The sequence below is a fragment of the Dreissena polymorpha genome, chromosome 2, assembly GCF_020536995.1.
Source record: "Dreissena polymorpha isolate Duluth1 chromosome 2, UMN_Dpol_1.0, whole genome shotgun sequence".
Lineage (NCBI taxonomy): Eukaryota > Metazoa > Mollusca > Bivalvia > Myida > Dreissenidae > Dreissena > Dreissena polymorpha.
This window is the reverse complement of record NC_068356.1, coordinates 46,190,724-46,207,321: the sequence shown is the minus strand read 5'-3', so window position 1 is coordinate 46,207,321 and position 16,598 is coordinate 46,190,724.

Sequence of the window (16,598 nt, the reverse complement as noted above, 5' to 3'; positions counted from 1 at the left end):
GGCGGAGCGCCACAGGGTTGGTAATGGTGCCATGCATAGCTGAGATTGACCGTATTGTCATAAGAGATGTTCAGTATCAATTTGAAGTAAATCGGTGTAGAAATTAAGAAATTATAGTAAAAGGCAATTTTGGGTGGGCGTGGCCTATGTGGCCGGGGCGCCCCAGGGTTGGTAATGGCGCCATGCATAGTTGAGATTGACTGTATTGTCATAAAAGTGGTTCATTATCAATTTGAAGTGAATCGGTGTAGAAATGAAGAAATTATAGTAAAAGGCAATTTTGGGTGGGCGTGGCCTATGTGGGTGGAGAACCCCAGGGTTGGTAATGGGGCCATGCATAGTTGAGATTAACTGTATTGTCATAAGAGAGGTTCAGTATCAATTAGAAGTGAATCGGTGTAGAAATGAAGAAATTATAGTAAAAGGCAATTTTGGGTGGGCGTGGCGCCCCAGGATTGGTAATGGGGCCATGCATAGTTGAAATTGACCGTATTGTCATAAGAGAGGTTCAGTATCAATTTGAAGTGAATCGGTGTAGAAATGAAGAAATTATAGTCAAAGGCAATTTTGGGTGGGCGTGGCCTATGTGGGTGGAGAACCCCAGGGTTGGTAATGGGGCCATGCATAGTTGAGATTAACTGTATTGTCATAAGAGAGGTTCAGTATCAATTAGAAGTGAATCGGTGTAGAAATGAAGAAATTATAGTAAAAGGCAATTTTGGGTGGGCTAGGCGCCCCAGGATTGGTAATGGGGCCATGAATAGCTGAGATTGACCGTATGGTCATAAGAGATGTTCAGTATCAATTTGAAGTAAATCGGTGTAGAAATGAAGAAATTATAGTAAAAGGCAATTTTGGGTGGGCGTGGCCTATGTGGGCGGGGCGTCCCAGGGTTGGTAATGGCGCCATGCAAAGTTGAGATTAACTGTATTGTCATAAAAGAGGTTCAGTATCAATTTGAAGTGAATCGGTGTAGAAATGAAGAAATTATAGTAAAAGGCAATTTTGGGTGGGCGTGGCCCATGTGGGCGGGGCGCCCCAGGGTTGGTAAAGGGGCCATGCATAGTTGAGATTAACTGTATTGTCATAAGAGAGGTTCAGTATCAATTTGAAGTGAATCGGTGTAGAAATTAAGAAATTATAGTAAAAGGCAATTTTGGGTGGGCATGGCCTATGTGGCGGGCGCCCCAGGGTTGGTAATGGGGCCATGCACAGCTGAAATTGACCGTATTGTCATAAGAGAGTTTCAGTATCAATTTGAAGTGAATCGGTGTGGAAATAAAGAAATTATAGTAAAAGGCAATTTTGGGTGGGCGTGGCCTATGTGGGCGGAGCGCCACAGGGTTGGTAATGGTGCCATGCATAGCTGAGATTGACCGTATTGTCATAAGAGATGTTCAGTATCAATTTGAAGTAAATCGGTGTAGAAATGAAGAAATTATAGTAAAAGGCAATTTTGGGTGGGCGTGGCCTATGTGGCCGGGGCGCCCCAGGGTTGGTAATGGCGCCATGCATAGTTGAGATTGACTGTATTGTCATAAAAGTGGTTCATTATCAATTTGAAGTGAATCGGTGTAGAAATGAAGAAATTATAGTAAAAGGCAATTTTAGGTGGGCGTGGCCTATGTGGGTGGAGAACCCCAGGGTTGGTAATGGGGCCATGCATAGTTGAGATTAACTGTATTGTCATAAGAGAGGTTCAGTATCAATTAGAAGTGAATCGGTGTAGAAATGAAGAAATTATAGTAAAAGGCAATTTTGGGTGGGCGTGGCGCCCCAGGATTGGTAATGGGGCCATGCATAGTTGAAATTGACCGTATTGTCATAAGAGAGGTTCAGTATCAATTTGAAGTGAATCGGTGTAGAAATGAAGAAATTATAGTCAAAGGCAATTTTGGGTGGGCGTGGCCTATGTGGGTGGAGAACCCCAGGGTTGGTAATGGGGCCATGCATAGTTGAGATTAACTGTATTGTCATAAGAGAGGTTCAGTATCAATTAGAAGTGAATCGGTGTAGAAATGAAGAAATTATAGTAAAAGGCAATTTTGGGTGGGCGTGGCGCCCCAGGATTGGTAATGGGGCCATGAATAGCTGAGATTGACCGTATTGTCATAAGAGATGTTCAGTATCAATTTGAAGTAAATCGGTGTAGAAATGAAGAAATTAAAGTAAAAGGCAATTTTGGGTGGGCGTGGCCTATGTGGGCGGGGCGCCCCAGGGTTGGTAATGGCGCCATGCATAGTTGAGATTAACTGTATTGTCATAAAAGAGGTTCAGTATCAATTTGAAGTGAATCGGTGTAGAAATGAAGAAATTATAGTAAAAGGCAATTTGGGGTGGGCGTGGCCCATGTGGGCGGGGCGCCCCAGGGTTGGTAAAGGGGCCATGCATAGTTGAGATTAACTGTATTGTCATAAGAGAGGTTCAGTATCAATTTGAAGTGAATCGGTGTAGAAATGAAGAAATTATAGTAAAAGGCAATTTTGGGTGGGCATGGCCTATGTGGCGGGCGCCCCAGGGTTGGTAATGGGGCCATGCACAGCTGAAATTTACCGTATTGTCATAAGAGAGGTTCAGTATCAATTTGAAGTGAATCGGTGTGGAAATAAAGAAATTATAGTAAAAGGCAATTTTTGATGGGCGTGGCCTATGTGGGCGTGGCCTATGTGGCCGGGTTGCCCTAGAGTTGGTAATGGGGCCATTCATAGCTGAGATTGACCGTATTGTCATAAGAGAGGTTCAGTATCAATTTGAAGTGGATCGGTGTAGAAATGAAGAAATTATAGTAAAAGGCAATTTTTGTGGGCGTGGCCTATGTGGCCGGGCTTGCCCCAGGGTTGGTAATGGGGCCATGCATAGTTGAGATTGACCGTATTGTAATAAGAGAGGCTCAGTATCAATTTGAAGTAAATCGGTGCAGAAATGAAGAAGTTATTGTAAAATTACATAAAAAATGAGTAAAAATCTCTGACCCGGCCCCGCCCCAACCCTCATAACTTTTGACCCAGGGGTCAAATCAAAATTCCGTTACTATCACCGTCGCACATATGCTCATAGCTACCATGTATGTAAGTTTCAAGGTTCTAGTGCTAATAGTGTCAGAGGAGCAGTTGGCCAGGACGGACGGACGGACAGACGCACATCACCACAATATCCCCACTTTTTCTCCGAAAAACGTGGGGATTATAACTGAACTCATACAAAAAACATAAGAGAAGGCATGAATCATGTAACACGCGTCTCCCTACCTCAAAGGTAAAAGTCACACTTAAAGGTCCATGTTAAATCTGCTCATCAAGCAGCTTCTCTGAATATTAACTTTATTATTTATAACAGTCTTAAAATGCAATAGGTCGGTCCTATACCATAACAAATTTGCACACACTATGAACATATTGCATTGACATACACTCATGCAACTTATTATGGCAGTAATATATTTAACAATGCACTGAATTCCTTTGCAGGATGAATAATAACTTTAGGGTAAAGATCCCATAAAATGTCATGAATATGTGGGGGTTGGGAGTGAAGAGATCACTGTTTAAAATACATCTCTTGTTATACCCCCACAAACAAAGTTAAGGGGGTAAATAGGAGTTAACTTCTCTGTCTGTTTGTCGTCTGTCGGTCGCTCCGCATTAAGTGCACGCTCTCTTATTTAAGCTGTTTCTGATCTTCACCAAACTTGGTCAGAAGTTGCATCTATATGATGTATATGTCAAGTTAGAATATGGGTCAAACCGGGTCAAAAACTAGGTCACGGGTCACTTAGTGCGTTTTGAACATTCATCATGTAACCCGCTTTCTAATTCATGTAGTTTATAACCAATCTTCACCAAACTTGGTCAGAAGTTTTATCTAGATGAGCTCTAGGCAAAGTTTGAACATGGGCCATGCCGGGCCAAAAACTAGGTCACATGGTCACTAAGTGCGTTTTTAAACATTCAGCATAGTGTCCGCTCTCTAATTCAAGTAGTTATTATCCGGTTTTTACCAAACTTGGTCAGAAGAGCCATCTAGATGATCTTAAGATTAGATTAGTTTTTCAGTTGATTTTTAAAATGACAGCTTTCCCCTAATCGTGCTAAATGCCGTCCGTATCATGTCCCCATCAGCATTAGAATGCTCACCTGAGCGTTCTTTTGCGGACGCCTACATGTATTGTGCGTGCGGATATGCGGATGCGGATGAATGGAATAAGCGCAGTGCATTTCAACTTGTTCTATTTTTTTGCAGATTTGGAGGTGGATACGGACATACGGAATACTAACCGTAGTGGATCTTCACCTTCCACTCTACAGGGGCGGTAACTGTATCAAGCTGTTTTCAGTCTGGTTTACTATATATTACTAGTTTTTTGTAATTGTAAAATGTGGTTTCCCAGCAGTCTATTGTGTCTGTTTCATCAAGATAAACTCAAATTGCTCAATCAAATTTACAGCTTTTCAATTTAATGTGACAGAAAAAAGGGGCTGCTAAAAGAATGTCAGTTGGCAACACGTTATGTCCATTTTAAAGGGTTCAATATTCTTATGTGTGTTTGTATAGTGCATGAATAGGCAACATTTATTTAAAGTATTGGATGTGCTGCATAATATCATTTTAGTATTAAAAGTATTTCACAAAGTAGTATTTAACACAATATTAAAAAAAATATATTTAAAATAATTAAAAGCAAATTATTATAAATACATGAATAGGTTTATTAAAACAATGCTAGTGATCAGGTAATCTGGTATTTAATTGTTTAGTTAGTAACAATGCTTCTTAATTTATTTGTAAACTGCTTTTTAAGCAGTACCCGTTTGATCACTCCTGATCAAGAGCTTTGTATTAGTACTGTTAAGGGCAGTATGTAATATGTTTACCGTATCGTCACTGCATCAAGGTGCACTGTTAGGGTACTCACAAATTGAATTACTTTAGCACCATGTTCTGATTATTCCAAGCCTTTCGCGTAAGAAAGCGAACATCTAAGTGTGTTGGTCCCAAAACATTCAACTAAAGGAATTTATATTAACTTCCTTATGCTTCAGATAAAATGTTTGCATAGGTTGTCATGTGAGTTCATGGATAGGCAGGTTTTGTTTCATGTGGTTTGCTTGCTTATTTTGAAATATTCCGATTGCGTGTTAAGATCTCCATCATGTGAAGGTTTGAAATAAATCTTCCTGTTTTGGTGTTTGTTAAAGCACAATAACGATACATAACTGCCCTTCATTTGTATTGTGTTTATTAGTTTTGAAGACATAATATACTCCGAATGGGTGTTTACTGAATGACTTGCCATAATGTTTGTAATGTCTGATTTGAATAAAAGATTGATCACAAAAGAAGTTTTTCAAAAAATCTGTTTTATAAGTTGAGCTCATTCACTCTTGAGACGAATACATATTTGTATTTAGCACTAACCTTGCTATCCTTTCACTAGAAGCTTAAATGAGCGCCTAGACGAGTCAGAACTGTCAGTTGTTGATTTGTATTTTGTAATGTTACTCACAATTCAAAATGGTAATTATAATATAATAGCTTTGCAATGAAAATATTTACTCTCAAAGTTTTTATATAAAAAATTGTTTGGTATTTTCAATGCATATGCATGCCTTTACGCAAGCAAATAAGAATTATTCGGGCTAAAACACACACAATGAAATCAATTACAAAAGACTTAAGCAACTGACTGACTAGCTTGAATTTTTAGCTGTTCACTCTGAAGTAATTGTATAGCTACAGTAAAGCCAGGTCTTGAACTGAATGACTTTAGCTTGAATTTTGAGTTGTCCACTCTGAAGTCACTGTATAGCTACAGTATAGCCAGGTCTTGAACTGAATGACTTTAGCTTGAATTTTGAGTTGTCCACTCTGAAGTCACTGTATAGCTACAGTATAGCCAGGTCTTAAACTGAATGACTTAAGCTTGAATTTTGAGTTGTCCACTCTGAAGTCATTGTATAGCTACAGTATAACCAGGTCTTGAACTGAATGACTTTAGCTTGAATTTTGAGTTGTCCACTCTGAAGTCACTGTATAGCTACAGTCTTGAACTGAATGACTTTAGCTTGAATTTTGAGTTGTCCACTCTGAAGTCACTGTATAGCTGCAGTATAGCCAGGTCTTGAACTGAATAACTTCAGCTTGAATTTGAGTTGCCCACTCTGTAGTCACTGTATAGCGACAGTCATGAACTGAATGACTTTAGCTTGAATTTTGAGGTGTCCACTCTGAAGTTACTGTATAGCTACAGTATATCCAGGTCTTGAACTGAATTACTTTAGCTTGAATTTTTTAGTTGTCCACTCTGAAGTCACTGTATAGCGACAGTATAACCAGGTCTTGAAATGAATGACTTTAGCTTTTATGTTGAGTTGTCCACTCTGAAGTCACTGTATAGCTACAGTATAGCCAGGTCTTGAAATGAATTACTTAAGCTTGAATTTTGAGTATCATTGTATGTCTAGTGTGATGACTGAGTGTCCAGTATGCCATTGTATGTCTAGTGTGATGACTGAATGTCCAGTATGTCATTGTTTGTCTAGTGTGATGACTGTATGTCCAGTATGGCATTGTATGTCTAGTGTGATGACTGTATGCCCAGTGTGTCATTGTATGTCCATTGTGATGACTGTATGTCCAGTGTGCCATTGTATGTCTTATGTGATGACTGTATGTCCAGTATGTCATTGTATGTCTAATGTGATGACTGTATGTCCGGTATGTCATGGATTGGCCAGTGTGATGACTCTATGTCCAGTATGTCATTGTATGTCTAGTGTGATCACTGTATGTCCAGTATGTCAGTGTATGTCTAGTGTGATGACTGTATGTCCAGTATGTCATTGTATGTCTAGTGTGATGACTGTATGTCCAGTATGTCATTTCATGTACAGTGTGATGTCAGTTCACTGTCAGCAAAACATATGTAATGAGGATATTCAAATCAATTGCCATATTGAATAATTGTCATACACTGTCCTGAACACTTCCTGAACTAATGTAAACGAAGGGTTTAATGCAAGACTATTGTATCTGGAACATAACAATTAAATGAAAACTACGTTTCAAACTCAGCTTTCAAAATCAATACACTTTTAGTGTTCCAGTTTATGTGTACACAATTGTTCATGAACCTGAGCCTTAACTCTTTTTAAACAACAGTTTCTTGTTTCATTTCAAGCACTAACATGTGCGATATTATATTGTAGTACTTACTAGATTTACAAGATTAAGCTACTGTTACTTCTACATTACTTTCTGTTGAGCATTGGTCTCAGCTGTCATGTACATAATTACAATTATGCATACATATTATATGTAGATTAATTGAATCATTTTAAAGTATTGTATTTTATGTTCAGTCCAACCTGACTTAGCGGTAACTTGAATTAAGCGGTCTCCTGGCATTAGAGGTCAGTTAATATAACAACATTGAATTGTTTTTTATTACACCGGAGTCTAATGGTCAAGTTTTTTTTTCTGCAATTGAAAAAAGTCTGTCTTACGGACATGATCCCAAAAGAAAAGAGTGTCAAATGATCATTATATTTCAATCTTATTTCATAAATATCTAGCAAAGTATTATTTGCAAGTTTAATCCCTTTAGCAAACACTCGTTCTATGACATTCATTACATACATTTCCAAGAAAAATATGTTGTATACAAAACGTATTCTGCATGACACACGCTTTTCATGTATACATTCTTCTTATATGATTTCAGTCATTCATTGGATTGTGTTTTATTTGTAATTTTCGCTGCACAATGTTATTTCTTGTATCTTGTCTTCCATCTAAAAATCATGTTCACCTGCAGAAAGAGCGCTGGTGCTGTAAAATGCTCGTTTAAAGACATTGTCATTATTTTTACAACGCGTACATGATTTTAAGCAATAAACAAACATCAGCAACAAATTTGTTCTCAACAGGCTGGACCTTACAAAATTGTACAGGCATTGTTTCGCTGTGACTGAAACAAGCAATCATAGTGGTTCATTTGATTGGCGTTTTGCCACACATTGTTAAATAATTGCATAGTTGGTGTTATTTGTAATAAAGAAATATATACAGAACACTTGTACTTAAAATCATTTCTATTGGTATGCTGTTGGGAGAGAAGGAAGATAACTATTAATTTCAGGGTCATTAGGTCACAAGTATTAAAAACAAATACCAATAAATTGAGACCAGGGGCAGGTTACAATAACCATAACTTATTAAGTACTGTTATTCGAGTTATTGCCCTTTGCTTCTTCTTTTGCTGAGCATAACTACAAACTGTAAAAAAATAAATAAAGAAATTAATGTTAACTTCCTGATGTTTCAGATAGCATTGTGCAAAAGGTGTCATGTTGGTGCAGGGATAGGCAGTTTTTGTTTCATGTAGTATGCTAGTCCATATTGAATTATGCAGATTGTGTGTCTAGATATCTATCATTTGAAGCTTTGCAAAACACGCATATAAAACGTCCTCTTTGGGTGGTTGTTTAATCACAATAACAAAACAAAACATTCCTGTATTTGATGTTTTATTTTAAAGAAATAATAAATTCCCTGACTGGGTGTTTTCGAGATTGCTATCAGAGTAGCATATCACATGAACTATTGTGTGAGATACTCAACAATACTTAGCTGATTTCCTTGTCATTGTTTATAATGTCTGATTTGAATTAGAGATACAACTTGATCACAGTATAACTAAAGCCCTTGTGTCGAACATGTTAACAATACACTTCTATTGTACCAAATTCTTGGATCAAAGCCGGGACTCGGTTAGTGCGGACTTGTAGAATCATATCTAATAAATATATTTTTCGAAACCGAGTAATTGTTTATTTTCAAGCTTATTTTCATGGAAAACAATGGATTATCAATACAATCTGAATTATTGTATGAATCTAGCACATTCCCCCCTTAAAGCAAATTTATTTGTCCATCGTAAGCCCTTATTAGGGTATACTTAAATTTTTAACAATTCATATAATCACAGTTACAGTCAAAGTTTGAGTTAATAAGATAATTAATTGTTCAATATGTTGACATATGTTAATTTGGTTTTAAATCAGGACATATTACCAGGTGACTTTTAGTGTCTTTTTGAACATAACCACAGTATCAGTTGTAGCACTGGGGATGAAATAAAAACGTGTCCAAGTATGACGATAAATAATTGCATGCTTTTGTATGCCCCCGGATCCATAGATCGGGGGTATATTGTTTTTGGCCTGTCTGTCATTCTGTCATTCTGTTCCAAAACTTTAACTTTACAGTAAAGTTTTGCAATAACTTTTGAAATATTGAACATAGCAACTTGATATTTGGCATGCATGTGTATCCCATGGAGTTGCACATTTTGAGTGGTGAAAGGTCAAGGTCAAGGTCATCCTTCAAGGTCAAAGGTCACAAATTTAAAAAATTAATATAGAAAAGTTTTGCAATAACTTTTGAAATATTAAACATAGCAACTTGATATTTGGCATGCATGTGTATCTCATGGAGCTGCACATTTTGAGTGGCGAAAGGTCAAGGTCAAGGTCATCATTCAAGGTCAAAGGTAAAAAACTTAAATATTTAATATAGTAAAGTTTTGCAATAACTTTTGAAATAGTTAACATAGCAACTTGATATTTGGCATGCACGTGTATCTCATAGAGCTGCACATTTTGAGTGGTGAAAAGTCAAGGTCATCCTTCAAAGTCAAAGGTCGAAAATTTTTAACTTAAATATAGTAAAGTTTAGCAATAACTTTTGAAATATTGAGCATAGCAACTTGATATTTGGCATGCATGTGTATCACATGGAGCTGCACATTTTGAGTGGAAAAAGGTCAAGGTCAAGGTCATCCTTTAAGGTTAAAGGTAAAATATTTAAAACTTTAATACAGTAAAGTTTTGCAATAACTTTTGAAATATTTAACATAGCAACTTGATATTTGGCATGCATGTTTATCTCATGAAGCTGCACATCTTGAGTGGTGAAAGGTCAAGGTCATCCTTCAAGGTCAAAGGTCAAATATTTAAAACTTTATTACAGTAAAAATTTGCAATAACGTTTGAAATATAAAACATAGCAACTTGATATTTAGCATGCATGTGTATCTCATGGAGCTGCATATTTTGAGTGGTAAAAGGTCAAGGTCATCCTTCAAGGTCAAAGATTTAAAACTTTAATACAGTAAAGTTTTGCAATAACTTTTGAAATATTGAACATAGCAACTTGATATTTGGCATGCATGTGTATCTCATGGAGCTGCACATTTTGATTTGTGAAAGGTCAAGTTCATCCTTCAAGGTCAAAGGTCAAATATTAAAAACTCTAATACAGTGAAGTTTTGCGATAACTTTTGAAATATTAAACATAGCAACTTGATATTTGGCACGCATGTGAATCTAATGAAGCTTCACATTTTGAGTGATGAAAGGTCAAGGTCAAGGTCATCCTTCAAGGTCAAAGGTCAAAAATTTAAAACTTTAATACAGTTAAGTTTTGTAATAACTTTTGTATGCCCCCGGATCGAATGATCGGGGGTATATTGTTTTTGGCCTGTCTTTCTTTCTGTCTGTCATTGCGTCATTCTGTCACCCTGTCACTCTGTCATTCTGTCAATCTGTCCAAAAACTTTAACCTTATAGTATATTTTGAAATTGAAATTGACATTTTAAATATAGAACATAGCATCTTGATATTTGGCATGCATGTGTAACATTTTAAGTGGTGAAAGGTCAAGGTCATCCTTCAAGGTCAAAGGTAAAAAAAGCGGTTTATTAGGGGGCATTGTGTTTCTGACAAACACATCTCTTGTTTGTGTAGGAGCTTTGTGATTTCTTTTAGATTGAATCATGTACTTTGGAGTGAATACTGTAAAATCATTAATATGTATTCGTCAGCATAAAACTCTGCAGTTTTTCAAAAAGTTATTTTTTGGGGATACGAACTTCGTGGATTTCGTATTTTGGAAAAAATGAGAAATTAGTGTTTGCGTTATATTCATTGAGAAAGAGACTATTGAAATGTAGCTATGAAATTTGTGAAGAAAGAGGAAATACTGAAAATAGCAGATTGTAATTACATTATGAGGTTATATTTTCGTTATTAAGTCATTGCATCAGGCGAAAATGCCCATGGTATGAAGCTGATATATAATTGAAAATTCTGCGTTTACCTTCACAAACGGTATTATACTGCTACATATCATTTTTCTTCAGGATAAACTTTTTAAACTTAAACAGGGTTTACTGTTTGTTACAAGGTCTGAAATCATGTTTGTTACAAAGCATCATATCATGTCAAACAAAACCATTTTGACAAAAAACGCACATAATGCATTGACAAAATCGACTGAACGCTGAATACCCTATCTTGGTTCAGAGGACTGTTATTTAACTTGATATTTTTCAATTTTTACCACTATATGTATGTATGTATTTTTTTGACCTTGCAGTCAAGGATAACCCATTAAGTGCAAGCAATTACTTCCAATAGGGTCCTTTGGTTTTTGCTGAAGAGACAGCAAGCAGATGAAACAGTATTGAGATACAAGGAATACGGGTGCGATACCCTATCTCTTTGCGAATAGATCCCTTGGTTATTTTACGTGCTCAGTGTATAGCACCGATACACGCGAGAATTACCTAGGTTTCATACCAGTAAATCTCTAGTTGGTTGGGAAACGCTTGAAGCATATCTGAAATTCCCAGTGCCCCGGCCAGGAATTGAACCGGGGACCTCTGGAATGGTAGACCAGTGTTACCACTAGACCACCGCACCACCCACATATCACATATCACACTGTTCTCAGAGAATCAGATAATAACATGGACATTTAGTATTGCCAGAAAGTAATAGTTTCATCACTATAAGTTGGTAGGGTTTTCCAAGAAATAGTTTATGCTGTAAGTTGTTGTGTCTGTATGTCTGGCTTCATTCTTGTTTTGACCAAACTTTTCAATGTATTGGAGCATTTGAAAATTACATGACAGAAATGTTCCATTTGATAAGTTGGTGTAAAGACATCAAGAACTTGTAGCTATCTCTGAATTGAAGATCAAATGCAGAATTTGATTTTGATCAAAATCAACATTGTTATATTCAAGGTCAAGGTCTAATTATTTGAAATAAAATGTCAAAGTATAGCACTGGTCTGGTCTGTTTAATAACATGCCTTGAATGTAATTAGAATATGAGAGGTTATCATGGGTACAAACACCAAGGTCAATTTCATGATAAGAGGTCACACCACTATTTAAGTCTATCATGCATACATATTTTGATAGATGACATGGTTTGTTTCAAACATAAACCAACCACATCACTTTCTTGAAAGTCATACTTCAATATCAAAAGTTGAAATACAGAACTAACATTCATTCCTCTGTATCTAACTCAAAATTGTATACAGGGTTACTGATAAAGAACTGTCAGTGATATGTATAGTTCATCTTGTAGTACTAAGGCAGCTATTGGGTCGGAGGCACTTCTAGTGCTGTCAGTGGTTGATAATATGGCTGTTAGTGTAATAACTAAAACTAATGACTGTGAAAATGTATTTCTAAACAAGCAAATGTAGATTTGTTCCTCTCATAGGGTATCTATTTTTTAACTAACGATGAATGACCAAAAATCATAGGCATCACTTTGCTTGCTCATTTCCATCAATGAAGTGTGGCGGTCTTTATGCAATGATGTATTTTATTTTGCCATGGACATAATGCAATCCATAGGAAAGACAACACAAGAAAACAGGAATTCGTAAGATTTAATTGGGCCTTTTTTTAATTATAAAATGTAGTACCGTTTTTAAGAATATACATCTTATTTTCGCAACGCAAATGTTACTCAATACTGATTGTGAAAAAAAGAAGATTTATTTTATCATATTTGATAAGAATTTGTAAGGTTATTTGATGTCACCAACGAATAAGAATAGCTCAATCAAATGCCTTTGAAATCGTAACTGTCTCTGTACATGTATCCAATTTTAAGAAAAGAGCAACGGTTGCATCGGGTTCCCCACTATCTATGTACGTTTGTTAAAAGGCTAGAAACAGTTCCAGTTTTGCACCACATTAAAGGGGCCTTTTCACAGATTTTGGCATGTTTTGAAGTTTGTCATTAAATGCTTTATATTGATAAATGTAAACATTAGATTTTAAAAGCTCCAATAAAACATCAAAAATAAAATTAAAAAAAGGAAAAAAAAGTAGCCCGCAGCACGGCTCGAACCAGTGACCCCCAGAATCCTGAAGTAAAAACGCATTAGCCAACTGAGCTATCTTGCCAAGCTTACATAAAAGCGTATTTTATACGATATATAAGCAATTTTCATAGTTCCACACATTTAAACGACAACAACAGAATTCTCCAAATTATTCAATCATTTCGCGTTGCAACGCTTTATAATTTTTAGGTTTTTAAATCGTCAAAAGATACATAATATGGCTATATTAGACCATGGTTAATGTTCAGTAATACTGTTTCCTCACAAATATCATAACTAAACCAAAAATTTGCGAACAACTTTTTCAATTTTGTCAATTTACTTAACCGTGAAAAGATCCCTATAAGATAGAAAGTGCGCTTGACTGTTTTTAAGCCCCCGAAGGAGGGCATATAGTGATTGGATTGTCCGTCTGTCTGTCCGTCTGTCCATCACACTTTGCGTTCAGGTTTCGAAAACTGCTCATAACTTCTATGTCGCTTTAGATAGCAACTTGATATTTTGCATTCATGTGTATCTCATGAAGCTGCACATTTTGAGTGGTAAAAAGTTAAGGTCAAGGTCATCCTTCAAGATCAAAGGTAAAAAAACATCTGTACCTGTCAAATGAAAAAAAAAAAAGCGGCACAATGGGGTGCATTGTGATTCTGACAAAAAAATCTCTTGTTTTTACAAATCATTCTATGTTATCATAATTTTCCAAGCAGTCAAATGAAATTGGCCGTTTTTTCCGACAGATAGAAAGTATTATTTTCATGTCATAACAACAGTGCTCCAGTTAGGATTTGAAAAAGGCAGGGGTCTATAAGGTCAAAAGGGCACTAAAGAGCCTGCAGTCTTTTGTCAAAAGGACACTTTCAAGCGCGCAGTTGTATCTGAAATATCCCACGTTGCATATTAATTTGTATATGATAAATAATTATCCCCACGTTTTTCGGAGAAAAAGTGGGGATATTGTGGTGATGTGCTTCTGTCCGTCCGTCCTGGCCACCTGCTCCTCCTTTACTATTAGCACTAGAACCTTGAAACTTACATACATGGTAGCTATGAGCATATGTGCGACGATTACAGTGACGGAATTTTGATCTGACCCCTGGGTCAAAAGTTATGGGCGTTGGGGCGGGGCCGGGTCAGAGATTTTCACTCATTTTTTTAAATGTTATTTTACATTAACTTCTTAATTTCTGCATCGATTTACTTCAAATTGATACTGAGCCTCTCTTATGACAATACGGTCAATCTCAACTATGCATGGCCCCATTACCAACCCTGGGGCGCCCCGGCCACATAGGCCACGCCCACCCAAACTTGCCTTTTACTTTAATTCTTCATTTCTACACCGATTCACTTCAAATTGATACTGAACCTCTCTTATGACAATACGGTCAATCTCAGCTATGCATGGCCCCATAACCAACCCTAGGGCATCCCGCCCACATAGGCCACGCCCACATAGGCCACGCCCACTCAGAATTGCCTTTTACTATAGTTTCTTCATTTCTACACCGATTCACTTCAAATTGATACTGAACCTCTCTTATGACAATACGGTCAATCTCAGCTATGCATGGCCCCATTACCAACCCGTTGGCGCCCTGCCCACATAGGCCACCATGCCCACATAGACCACTCCCACCTAAAATTGCCTTTTACTATAATTTCTTCATTTCTACACCGATTCACTTCAAATTGATACTGAACCTCTCTTATGACAATACAGTTAATCTCAACTATACATAGTCCCATTACCAACTCTTGGGCGCCCATGGCTCAAACAGGCGGCGTGGGGATCACGTCGGCCTCTGCCGCGCCATTGCTAGTTAATATAATATATTATTTCTATTATAATTTTAAAATGCAAATTAAATATCTACAATGAGGAATACATTACTAACAATATAATGAACAATTAAAAAATTATAATGTGTCTCAATTGTTTCTAAATTGGAAGGGAAGGGTCGGGGCTTCGGGAAGGCAGTGCGGGGCGCCCATCCATTTAGACATACCCATGCAGCTGGAGAACTGCTTAAGAATATTTTTACACATCGATATTAAGCGATGCAAGCACTGTCAATTTTATAAAATAAAATTTTAATCGGAAATGTCTAATGTTCAATGTCTTTGGAATTCGTTGGTTCAAGGCCAAAGTCACGGTTATTAAAACTAGAATAGGTGGTTCAGTATCAATAACTTTAGTTTGTATTGGCCAATCTTGGACTGTAGTTATATATTGCAAGCTTGCATGGATACTTTACTTGCAATGCATTTGGCGTCAGTCAGTTCAAGGTTAAGGTCATTGTAACTTAAAAAAAAAAACAGGTGGTTTGGGGGCAATAAGTTATATTTTTGTATGGACCAATCTTGTATAAAATTTGGCTATACTAAGCATGCATCATGATGTGTTTTGGAAGACATTTGGTCTTGTGAGGTCAAGGTCAGGGTCATTGCTAATTAAAATAGACGAGCGGTTCTCTCTCACGATTTCAAGTCGTGTTTGAGTATAGGAGTTTGTTTCTGTAACATCAACATTACATCTGATGGGGAGCAGTGGTCTAATGGTAGGACGCTGGCTTAGGGATCGAGAGGTCCTGGATTCGAATACCGCCATGACCACTGTAATTTCCTTGAGCAAGAAATTTGTCCCACATCTGCTCCTCTCCACCCAGGTGTATATATGGGTACCTGTGAGGGAAATAAGCCAATGTGCCGTGGCTGCATGGTGTGCCATTTGTAAACGGACGACTTTAATCCCAGTGATCGGGGGGTTAATGTCAAAGTCGGCTGAAGATGTATATCGAAGCAGACAATAAACCGCACCTTAAACCTTTAATCTTTACACACGGGAATATTGAATAGGAATAACATTTCAACTAGTGACAGAAAGTTGTTTGAGTTTAAGAAAATTGTATAATCACACAGAACATTGCTACTGCAATCCTGATATAACCTGTGCAATCATAAAGAAACTTGAGGAGAGGGTTATGAAATTGTGTAAAGATTGTGCCGATGATGCAAAAAAAAACAGCTTAAGTTTGGTTTAGTGTTGTTCCATGGAAAATTGTCATATTAAACATGATTTTCACACGCTATGCTATATGCATGCTTTATGATGACCCATAGCAACCTATCTGATTGGCAGTGTTCTAGTTATTCTTATTATGTTAAACAGCGGTGAGAAATTTCCAAGGATGCCCACAATTCTGTGTTTTATTTCCAGCTGTGCACAATGTGTTCATGGAGAGCTTTTGTGATCTTTCTTTGTCCGTTGTGCCTAATGTGCATGCTTGATCCTTATTTATATTTAGACTCTAGAGGCCACATTGATTGTCTAATCTTTATAAAACTTCGTCTTACAATTTTGTCCTAATGATATATTTGCTGAGTT